General features: G+C 43.4%; 1 long non-coding RNA gene across 1 annotated transcript in view; it reads left to right on the top strand.

Moving 5' to 3' along the window:
* Positions 1-4,814: 4,814 nt before the first annotated feature.
* The window catches only part of LOC131820173 (uncharacterized), a 59,315-nt gene continuing 51,869 nt past the window's right edge, over positions 4,815-12,260 (top strand). The window contains exons 1-2 of the long non-coding RNA XR_009349496.1: positions 4,815-4,936; positions 5,654-5,784. This is a non-coding gene — a long non-coding RNA (uncharacterized LOC131820173). The remainder of the gene's footprint in view (positions 4,937-5,653; positions 5,785-12,260) is intronic.

The following is a 12,260-nucleotide window of genomic DNA, read 5'->3' as shown; positions in this document are numbered from 1 at the left end:
GGAGGATCTAATGCCGGAAGTAGGTCTCTTGCCGAAGGCCAACCCCCGTTGTTGGAATCTGTCTCCCTGCCGGTTTAAGTCCCGCAGATGAGGTCCCCTTTATTCCTCTGCCGCTATTCTTCCTCAGCTGCCTCTGATTTTGAAGAGCAAAGCCCTTCTGTCTCTAGGGTTAGAAGTATGATTGCTTCTCCGTTGTCTACATAGGTGCAGCTCTTTCTGAATATCTAAAACCTGTTCAGTCAGAAATTGCTACTTTCCCAAGCACTCTCTCTCACCCGCTTAAGGAATTAAGTAACTAACTGTGAAAACTGCCCTGCTTTCTGAGAGGTGACTTTGCAGTGACCTCAGAGCCACCTCTTGGCCTTGACTCCACAGAGACCATCTTCCGGGGGGAGAAATCCATGGCCTGCTCTGATGGAACAGGGTAAAACTGGAAAGGAAATAAATGATATTTTCCTGCTTTTAGGAGCCTATTACAAAAATAGAAGCTGAAAGTTAAAACAAAACAAAAAAACAAAGAAGATTCTCTGCTGTAATGTGATGCATAGATTGAAATATCCCTTAAGAATTTTGGGTTCAGGGGCACCTGTGTGGCTCAGTGGGTTAAAGCCTCTGCCTTTAGCTCAGGTCATGATCCCAGGGTCCTGGGATCAAGCCCCGCATCAGGCTCTCTGTTCAGCGGGGAGCCTGCTTCCTCCTCTCTCTGCCTGCCTCTCTGCCTATTTGTGATCTCTGTCTGTCAAATAAATAAATAAAATCTTAAAAAAAAAAAAAAAAAGAACTTTGGCTTCAGGTAAACCATCCTTGCAACTTTTCACAATATCCTGAGTATGAGATATTGAAATCCTTAATAAATACCATCTTTTAATTCAGGAGAGCTGAGTCAACAAATGTGACTGTCACTCTTGGTTTCCTCCTCCTTGCCATCTTGCAAGTAAGAGGACTTTTCAGTGAGGCCGCCTGCAGTCCTTCCTGGCTAACCCTCAGTGGCTTTGGCCTCTAGGCTCGATATTGCTTCACTGGATGGCGCGCCATTTCAAATATTTTGCATACTCGCCTACTAGTTATTTAAAAACCAAAGCAATCGAGGCAACCAACCTATGATCCCTGCTCTTGCAATGAGAAAACACAGCTGCTCTAGGAAGCCTGTGAATTTCCACTGATACCATTTTCATGGTTGCATGAAACAGTGCACTTCCTGCTGGAGCTGGGACAAGGCAGACACCAGGCAGCTTGACTGTGAGGGATTGAGAGGTAATAGGTTGGCTGAGAAGCAGGGCCACGCTCCTCATGCCGGGGGACTGTGTGCAGCTGGACTTAGCACACATCTGATGAGATGTCACACTTTCAAAAGCACTGGGGAGGCATTTAACTCGGGCCAGATCTCTGCTGCGTGAGCTCCTTTTCCTGTCTGCGGTGAGCACCGAATTTATAAAACACCACAGTGAGGCTGGCAGGCTGACAGCCCGTGGGAACGGGAAAGAGAGGAGGTGAGATTGTCTGTGTTGTTGGGACCTGGTGGAAGTGGGCTTGGCCTCATCTGTCTCTTGCATTAAGGTGATGCTTAGGGGGTACTTTGGACGTGAATTACTTAGGGAGCGTCCTGGCAGCTGGTTCTGAACAAAACGTAGAATGCAAAGATGCGAAAAAGCTACATGTCCCCGGATACCATGTTTTAACCGGGAGCTTGCAAAGATACTCTTTATAGCTTTGCTGCCCAGCCTGGAAAGTGACACACGCTAGAGGTTTCAGGCAAGGACAGACAGGGTACTAGACTCACGTCAGGGAGACGACTGACCAGGCCCCCATGCTGTCATCCCTGTAGCATCCTCCGCCCTCTGCAGGACAGTCCCTTAGCGCCTGCCTTGAGTATTGCAAAAACCGTTAACCTCGGTCCTGTCTCGGGTTTTTTCTATTCCGTGCTTCTGGCTGCAAACACACCGGGCTCTGTGCTGGGGCTATGTGTAGAGAGGCCGTCTCTTCCCTTAAGGCTCTGTGGTGCGTGGGGAAATCACCAGGAAAGGGACAATTAACTGCAATTCTAGAAGAGTCGCCAAAGACAGGGAATAAAGTTGTGGGAGACTGTCAAGCATTTTTTTTTCTTCAGGAAGCCCCTTAAGGTTATTAACTATTGATTTTAAAATCAGAAAGGTAGCTTCTTGATTTGTAAAGAGCCTATTAGAGTCTTAGGAGAAGTGGGGTTTATGGTCACCCATAGGCAGTGGTAGATAAAAACAGTCATCTCTAATTTATAAACTGGGAGCAAGGCATTCAAGGCCATGCATCAAAAAGTATATAAGTATATAAACATATGTCACTTATCATAAGCACATACATTTCTAGAGCTTACCAGGGGAATTCTAACTTAAAATTTCTCTTAAGCCTCTCTACTTATATTAATATAACTCAAGACAACTCTTCCCTTGTACTCATGGTTCCCTTAAATTTAATACATATCTACTAAATACGTATTTCCATGCGAAAGTCCATGGCAGGCACCAGCAGTGAACTGAAGAGGCAAGGACCAGTAGCTACACAGCTCTGGCCAGGAAGACAGAACCTTAGTTTTGGGATGGACTGATTCTCATTCTAGCCTATTAGGATCTGATGAATCGTTTAAATACATTTTTCATTAGACGCCCAAATAACCAGAAGACATATGGTGCTACCGTTCCACTGGCATTTATGAACAGAAGCAGCTGGTAAGCAGATTGAAATTTTTAAAAAGGGAACAAGAGAGCCTAAGGGGATCGAAATTGTTATCAATCAGTCCTGAATTCTTCAGCCTTCATGCAGGTCTTGAACTGGCCAGAAGGGGTTGAAAGAGTCCGCAGAACTGGCTTTGCTTTGAAGAGTCTGGCTGGGAGGGTGTCACCTGTCACAGGGACAGATGGGATCCTCTTTGGGCCCAGGGGCCTCCATTATGGCAATATATATGAACAGATCCTGTTTCTAGAGGCAAAATGATGTTCAAGGGGCTGCAGGGAAGACGGGAGGATGCTCGTTGGCTGCGTGGGTCGTGGGAGGGGTTCGTGGAAGATGGTGCGGATTGATGAAACTGCCCGTGTGTTGCTCTTTTAGTTCTCAGAAGCAGTTCACGTCTCGTTTTGTAAATTTCAAGCCATGGCCACTACACTGGCTCAAGCCCGATCAGCCAACTGGAATGATTCACACCGTCATTAGGATTTAATTTTTTTTTCCTCAAAAAACTAATTTTAAACTATTAGGCTCTGTTTTGCATTACCATCCAATCTGAGTCTTGCCGAGGGAAGTAAGGCTCAAAGAGGGTAGACGAGATGCCATCAAGCAGCAGAACCAGGATTTTAATCCCAGTTTCTCTTACTCCAAAGCCATTCTCTGATTCTTGTCATTCAGTATTGGAGAAGTCATAACTGCTGAGGTTTTTCCAGGACCCCAGTGTGATCGTAGACAAAGATCACCAAAGCTTGTGGATTCAAATGCTGAAAAGGAAGAGGACTCATTTTATGAAGGATTGGGTAGCCCTCAAAGGATTCAACGTGAGCGTTAGACTGAATTTTGCATCTTTATAGGGGAGAGAAATCAGGGTAGCGCTACCTTAGGGCTCCTGGAAGTTTGACTGCAGGGAACAGGGTGCAGAGATCAAGGCTTGCTTGGAGTACATTCTTTGACTTGAGTCCTACAGCTAAATGAAGAAACTACCGCCAAAGTTTCAACTCCTGCCAGCTCTGGAAAATGTTTCATTTTCCTCCAAAGCCAGGTTTTAAACACATAGTGAGCAATCCTAAAAATGAAGATACAGCAATCATTCTTTTGAAAGGAATGCAACTTTAACATCCCCTAACCCCCCCCCCCAAAAAAAGTGCTCCACTAATCCACTGAAATAAATAAAATGATCAGCTGGTATCTTTATAAATCGTCCAAGACAGTGTTGCTGGCCTCGTTCGTCTTCATCCGAAGGTCCAGACAGGCAGCTTCATTTCCTTAGCTCTCAGTCTTTCTAAGGAGGGGACACCATTAGGACTGGTGCCTAATGGGGACCGGAGAAAGAGTCCTACTCTCCCAAGCCCTGTCTCAAAACATGCAGGGATGGCCCTACAGTCCATGTTTTCTGCTGCTTGATTTTGAGAACAAGTCACTGCTGACAACAGCTGACACACTTTGTCTGTCGGTGCAAGTGATCCCAGGATTTTGTTCTTGCCGAGGGTCCCGCTTCCTCCAATGACTCATGTCTCACCCTTTTATCCTTCCAGGTCTTTAAATAGTTCCAAGCACACTCTCTCATTCAGTCCTCACACTGACTCCACGGGGTGGAGGTTATAATCCTCAGATGATGAGACGAAGGCTCAAGGTCATAGAGCTTGTAAGACACAGGGCAGGAATGCCAACTCAGGACTGTCTGGCCCCAGAGGCAGGGCGTCATAGCCATGACACAACCCCTGTCTTTTCCAGCCCTCCCCAGTGGGGCTCGGGAAGGTGTGGCAGCCCACGTGGCACAGAACCAGTAACAGGGCACACACTCAAACCTTGTTTTTCATTCCAATGCCCTGCTTTCAAAAAGAAGGTGATACTATTTATATTTATTTATTTATTCATTCCTTTTTAAAAATGAGTTTTACTTTTTATGACAGTTTTTAGGTATACAGAAAGAGTATAAAGATGGTAGAAAGAGTTCCACATACATGTCACCCAGTTTCCCCATCATTAACATTTTACGTGAGTCTGGAACATCTGTTACCATCGATGAGCAAGTATTGATGCATTAGCAAGAACTGATGCCTCTATTTTATTCAGGTTTCCTTGGTTTTTACCTAATGTCCTTTTTTTTTGTTTCAGGATCCCATCCACGATACCACATTGCCTTCACTAACCATGACTCTTTGGGCTTCTCTCGGCTGTGACCATTTTCTAGACTTTCCTTTTGATGACCTGGACACTTTTGAGAAATGGCGGTCAGGTGCGCTATAGGACAGCTTCCTATTGGGATTTGTCTGATATTTTTCTCAGACTTGTCTGTTATGGGTTTATGGAGGGAAGGTCTCTGGAAGGAAACTGCCATTTTCATCAAGATCTTATCAGGGATAGATCCTATCAATATAAATCATTCCTGTGGAAATTGACTTTGATCGCCCGACTGAGGTGGTTTACAGCAGGTTTCTTCACTGTAAAGACCCCCCCCCCCCCATTCTTTATTGTACTCTTTGGAAGGAAGTCATGGCACAGCCCATGTTTAAGGGGTGCGGAGTTAAGCTCCATTTCTTTGAAGGTGGAAGATCTACATAAATAATTCGACATTTTTCCGCACAGGGAATTTGTCTCTTCTGCTCATTCATTTATTCATTTATTTACATCAGCGCGGATCTGTGGACATTTATTTACATCAGCATGGATCTGTGGACATTTATTTATTTTTGACACAAAAGTTTATCTTGTCTACTGCAGTAATAAAGTAGTTTAGTACAGCTGTGACGAGCTCTAGTTACGTAGTGTAAGTTTCTGGTTATTCTGAAGAGACAGTAGAGCATCTAGAGGGCACGGTCTATCTGTGGGCTGTTTCCTGACTCACCAAGCTTGGTGCTGGAAAGTATACTTTATTTACCAACGAGGAAATGTAGTACCAGTATGACGATACCACTGGTCCAGTTCATCTCACACTTGCTCCATTTCCCCACAGGGCCCCCACCTGGCCAGATACCAAGGGAGCCTAGTGTGTCCATTCCTGAGCTCAGTTAAGGCAAGCAGTTTACACCTCCGAGCTCCTACCCCAACCAGGATGCTCTCAACTTCGCAACATAATGAGGACAAGTAAGCCATGATCTTTCCTTTTAAAAGATTGAGTGATTGGTTGATTGATTGATGTATTTGAGAAAGGGGGGTGGGGGGAGCAGTAGAGGGGAAGGGCAGAGGGAAAGAATCTCCAGTAGACTCTCCCCTGAACATGGAGTGTGATGTGGGGCTTGATCTCATGACCCTGAGATCATGACCTGAGCTGAAATCACCAGTGGCCCCATGATCTTTCCTTTTAAAGCACTGAGGCAAGAACCACGTAATCTTTGATTTCCTGAATCTCTTTGAGGGATGAGAAGGATGTGGTGTTCTTCTTTTCCCTTAAGTACCTACTGTGTTGTGTGAGGCCCATTTTGGTAAGAAGAACCAAATATATCTGGGCAGGAACACTTAGTGTGATTTGTGCAGACTTTCAAATTGAAATGGTAAAACCTTGGGATCTGTACCAGCCCAGCATGGGAGAAACCAATTAGTAAATCTTGGCAGCAAGAGTGAAATCTTATCCACCTACCCTTGCTGTCCATATTAATCATCTGTGCCACGTACTGTCGTGAGCGGCATCTCGTCAGTGTGTTCTAACACTTGCCAGCACAAGGTGGAGTGGAGCCCTTCCCTTCCCTCCTCCCCCAAGGCTTTGGTAGAGGAAAAAGAGCTTGTATGAGGAAACAGAGATTTTCATTTGGAAAATCTCCATGCAGGGAGCCTGGATGGTACAGTCGGTTGGGCATCTGCCCTCAGCTCAGGTCATGGTCTCAGGGTCCTGGGATCAAGCCCCGCATCAGGCTCCCTGCTCCCTCCCTATAGGAGTCTGCTTCTCCCACTCCCTCTGCCTGCTGCTCTGCCTACTTGTGCTCTCTCTCTCTCTAATAAAAAACCAAAAACAAAAAAAAAAGAAAATTTCCATATACATGTAATTCTTACAAGAATAGTCTTGCCTTTCAAGTGTCCTCATTTCAGTAAGCTTACTCTGCTGATCTTGGACTTCCCCAAGGTGTCAGGGATTGCTACCCGCATTCCCTTTCTTGTCTGGCATGCTCCAGGAATGAAAATTTTTCGTATCTTTATTTAAATGACATATGCTGCTTTTCTGAGACACATAAACTGTGGTCTGGTCCAGTGATGCAGACAGTCCTTTAGGGGCAGAAAGCTGGCAGATAATACTTGGATGTATTGGTGGAAGGCTGACCTTCAAAGAATGACGTGGGGCACCTCGGTCAACTGCACATGGGGAGTGGAGGGTTCTATCTAACAGTGCTGTCGGGCGGTATCGACTAGTGGGGAACCACTAATACATAAGTGACAGAGATTAGAGTTGCAATACTGCTCTTTCCATTAGCAACCAAGTGACCTTGGGCAGATACTGAACCTCTGTGAATCTCTGTTTTGAAATGCCGACTTTGTGATTTCTGTATGGATTAAGTGAGACAAGGTGTATCAGATGCCGGAAGCGTAGGAGCGGGTCCCTGTATGGTGATTGCTGTCATTCTCCTCATCGAGTCGTTGGCATTATATTCTCTGTGATTACAGTGCCAAGATTCTGAAATCCACATGGTCTAGTCCAACTCCTCTCACTCTGGGCTGGCTTCAGTAAGGAATTAACAAAGGAAAGTGTCTCTTCTGACCTACTATCAGCGCACCATCATTCTGAATTATTTTCCATGGGAGGCTAATTTGTTCAGGCATATTCTCTCTCCCTCCTGATTTTATTTATGTCCAGCAATGAACATTTATAAGATCAGTGACCCTGAAAGTGATGTATTCATGGCTCAAATAAAGAAATGGGTATTGCTACATTAGGATTGAAACCAGGACCATGACTTCACCACTTGGAGTAGAGCTAAATTATCCTAGCCGGTATCGGTTTGTGGTGGATGAATGTCTCTGAGCCTGTAGAAGTTTCACTCACTTTCACCCCTTGGCATGCTTCCTCTTCCTCAGTCTTCCCAGAAACAACACAAGCTCACTTGTTCTTTTTGATGTATAATCTCTATTGGATCAAGGTTAAAATTGCTTTAAGGTCTTACCTGATACACAACCACAGCCTCTCAAGGCTCGTAGAGAGCTCCCTAGTACTTCAGTCCTAACTATCCCTATAATAATTTGGGGGATCACACAGAGACAGCTGGTGTGTGTTTTTCATTTTCTGCTGGGTTGGGCTACTTGGCATGAAAATGTTTTTGACTTTCATGTAACATAATATTTCTTAGCAACTTCTCCATATTTAAGGCCAGGGGCCTTTTTGTCAGGACCTCTTTTGTTTGACCTCCAAGCGAGTAGATACTCTGACTGTTCACTCTTTTTTTTTTTTTTTTAAAGATTTTATTTATTTATTTGACAGAGAGAGATCACAAGTAGGCAGAGAGGCAGGCAGAGAGAGAGGAGGAAGCAGGCTCCCCGCTGAGCAGAGAGCCCAATGCGGGGCTCATCCCAGGATCCTGAGATCATGACCCGAGCTGAAGGCAGCGGCTTAACCCACTGAGCCACCCAGGCGAAGTATTTAGGAGATAAAATTAATATGATTTGGGAACTAATTGGATGTGTGTGCATGAACAGCACAGAACTGGGAATCCAAGAAAAGCCCTGGAGTTTGGGTGGCCATTGCTGCGTGTCACGACGGTCCCATGCTTCCGAGGGTCCCATGCTTCTGAGGGTCCCATGCGTCCGCGGGTTCCGTCTCACAGCGAGCTCTTATTCCACAGTCAGAGTCTGTCTGGGCATCGGTCTGTTTTGCTCAGCACAAGGACAGAATGGTTGGAGGTGTTTTCTTCTCAAAAGAATATGAGGCAAACGTTTTTCATCTGAATTTTTCATTCCTTTTTAAAAATGAGGGTTGGGGGGAAATAAAAGAAGAAAAAGAGTCCCTCTGTTTTTATGAAAAGAGACACATTAAAAATGTTTTGAATAGAATTATAGTCTCTCTGGAGTCAAAGTATTATGGATTAACGGCCCAGATCAGTTTTAACTTTGGATGGGAAGAATTAAATGTTGGCAAGCAAACTATCTGTTACCAAAGGCGTAATTTGAACGTCTAAGTAGGTAAAACCCAAGGTGGTTAATTAGACTGAGTACTGCTGGGGATGGCTCTCCTTCGGAGTATCGCCAGAAAGGATGATTAAAGATTTAGAAAAATTAATTTTGCATCCAGGGAAAGGTGAAAGACACCCAATGATTCATTCAGTGGCTGTTAAGGACGATTTGGCGTCTGAGCTATAAAACAAAACGCTGTCTTTGTGTGAATTACATTGCCCTGTGCTTCCCTGGTGGACACTGCTATGGGCAGGGCTCCCGTTTCCTTCCACAAGTTCTTTCAGTGTGTGTGGGGGAGGGGGTGGATTATGAATAAATGAGAAAGGATTGGAGCAGGGACACCTGGGTGGCTCAGTTGGTTGGACGACTGCCTTCGGCTCAGGTCATGATCCCGGAGTCCCGGGATCGAGTCCCGCATCGGGCTCCCAGCTCCATGGGGAGTCTGCTTCTTCCTCTGACCTTCTCCTCGCTCATGCTCTCTCTCACTGTCTCTCTCTCAAATAAATAAATAAAATCTTAAAAAAAATAAAAAAATAAAAAAAATAAAGGATTGGAGCAGCTGTGCTTATTTTAGGACCCCTTTGTAGGGTGACACCTCTTTTCTCCTTAATGATGGTTTACATCATCATGTGATCTCGTTCCTGGTATCTATTCATTTTCCTCCTTTTTACTTTCTCTTCTCTCCTCTGTCGCCTCCCCTCTCTTTTCATAAACTCAGATACTGTCCAGTAAACTCAACACGTCAAACAGTATAAAAACCAGTTTATTTCACTTATGCAAAGTAAAGGGGGCACCGTCTGGTAGTTTGGGGCTCAAGAGCCCCGTGTTCTTGGCTATGCACCTTTCAGCAAGGTGATTTTTCTCTCTTAAATTCAGGAGTACTGGTGATAGTTTTTTAAACTAAACCTCAATGTCTATGTGGTTATGCTTGTTATATATTAACTTGACAAAGATATTAAAAAGTCCCCTAGGGAGTAAACTCACATTGATACATTCTAACTGTAAAAGATGTAACATTTACCTATTCAAAGTTCTCATAATTTCAGAGTAATTTCTTTAAGCAAATGCAATTAGAAAATGGTACTAATATGTCAACAGGACAATAGGTCTTTGAGTTAAAAAAAAAAAAAAAAAAAAAAACACCTGCAAGAGCACGATGGTTTCATTGTTCAGTTCACAAACATGCTTCCCGTGGCTCTGAATGCCAATTAGTATGATGTAGGAACTGGTGACGCAAATGAGGGGTGTAAATGTCAACATCATTAATTACCTCTAGCAGTTAATTAGACAGTAGAGGCATTGCTAGAAAAACTCAGAATGTCCTAAATCTGTTAAATGAATGTTAAATAAGCTTTCATGTCCCCATTTTGATTCAGCAATGGAACCGTCAGTGAAAAGACACAATGGTACATACGAACAGAAATTTTATTATTATGCTCTCTTTGGATCCAATTAGTCATTTTTCTTCTTTGGTTGACTAATACCTTTGTCCCTTACCTAAAAACATCCTAATTTACTTTTAGAAAATAACCTCATTTTCATGGGGTATAATTTGATTGTAATGCTAAATTTGTGCATTGACCTTTCTAGCCAGAAGACTGGGCATTTGACATTTAGGTCTGTGATCCATTTTGAGTTAATTTTTGTGGAGGATGTAAGGACATTTTCACGCAGATGTCCAGTTGTTCCAGTGCAGTTGGTAGACAAGATGGTCTTTTCTCTGTTGTATGGCCTTTGATCCTTTGTCGAAGATCGGCTGACCATGGTTATGTGGGTCCACTCCTGGGCTCTCTGTTCTGTTCTACAGATCACCAGTTCTTTCATCAATATCTAGCTCATATCACTAGCATCTGGAACAATACTGACGTATAAAAGGCACTCAGTAAACAGTTGCTGCATGAATGCATGCACATTACACGATGGAATTTCACAATTATTTACCTATAACTATTATCTGCTGATACATATTTAGTCCTTTGCAATTGATATCCTTGCATCCAGATGTGCAAACCTGGTGTTAGGGACAATTCCTAAGGGATATGTGCACTGGAGATTTTGAAAGATATCACCAAATTTTCTTCAAAGAGGTTGCAACAATTACATTCCTCTAATAATATATGAAAATATTCAATTTCCCATACCTTAATCTACATAAGGTGATCTTTACAATTGATAGGTAAATAAAACTTATTTCAGTTAGTCCTTCTTTAATTAGATGTAAGGTTGGACATCTGCACATGCGTGTATTCTGACTGATTTCCCTGTGTGGGGTTGTTAGCACTTTCTCCACATTTATTCAGCAAAGGTTTTTGAGACAATGTTATATTTAGGCACTTTTTAAAGTGCTAAAAATATAGCAGAGAACAAAACAGACCAAAAAATTTTATCTTCACAAAGCTTACATTGTAGTAGTGAGGAATAGGAGGGAAAAGGAGGGAAGAAAGGAGGCGCTGGGAGTAGGGTACGATTTGTGATGCTAAATGAGGATAATCAGGGAAGGTCTCACTTGAGGAGGAAGGCAGGCCTAAAGAAGGTGAGAGCACAGCCCAGAAGGTGTGTACAGGGACGGAACACCGGGCAGAGATAGCCAGTGCAGCAGTGACAGGTGGGTCAAGCTCACAAGCTCGCAGTTAGACCAGTGTGGCCAGAGTAGAGAGAGTGAAGGAAGTAGGGGTTAGGGAAGACCTATTGTGTAGGGACTTGAAACATCTTTTTATCCTGGAAAAAGATAGGAAAACCAATAGAATAGGAAACCTTTGGAGATGTGTAAGCAGAAGAGTAGGTTGACAGAGTTTTAACGGGATCTCTCATCAGCTGCTGTTTGAGAATAGTTTGAAAGGAAGCAAGGGCAGAGAGAGAGACACCAGCGGGGCGGGGTGGGGGCCAGGCGGTGGAAATCATCCAGGTAAGATGTGATGGTGACGGGACCCAGGAAGCACCACGCACGTGACGAGAAATGCTCATATTCTAGCTTTATGTTAGAATTAGAGACAACAGGGGTTGGTAACATGATTTGATGTGGAACTTGAGACTTATTTCCACAATAATAAAATCAAACCTTTGTTACATGTGTTGGATAATTTTTATAGTATGTCACTATAATTTCTTTTTTCACCATTTACACATTTCAATTATTATGTGGTCTGTTTGATCCATTTCCTCCTTTACAATTTTAGGTTATGTGTGCTCCCTGTAAAAGCTACCCTCTCTATTTCAAGCCACACAAAACATCCACTCCTTTATTTCCATCTGGAATTTATGAGAATGTTGGGAGTGAATACTGTATTTTTTAATCCCCCCAAAATGGTCGTCTCAACCAGCCACTGAACAATCATATGTTACCTAATTAAATGTTATTGCCTGGTTACAATTTTATTTTTTTTTTGTTGAGATTGCATTGAATCTGCAGATAAATTTAGGTATATTTTACACCCTTTCTTTTATCCAAGAACAAGTCATAGCTCTAT

This window comes from Mustela lutreola, chromosome 1, assembly GCF_030435805.1.
Source record: "Mustela lutreola isolate mMusLut2 chromosome 1, mMusLut2.pri, whole genome shotgun sequence".
In the NCBI taxonomy this organism is placed as follows: Eukaryota; Metazoa; Chordata; class Mammalia; order Carnivora; family Mustelidae; genus Mustela; species Mustela lutreola.
This window is presented reverse-complemented; position numbering and strand designations above follow the sequence as displayed.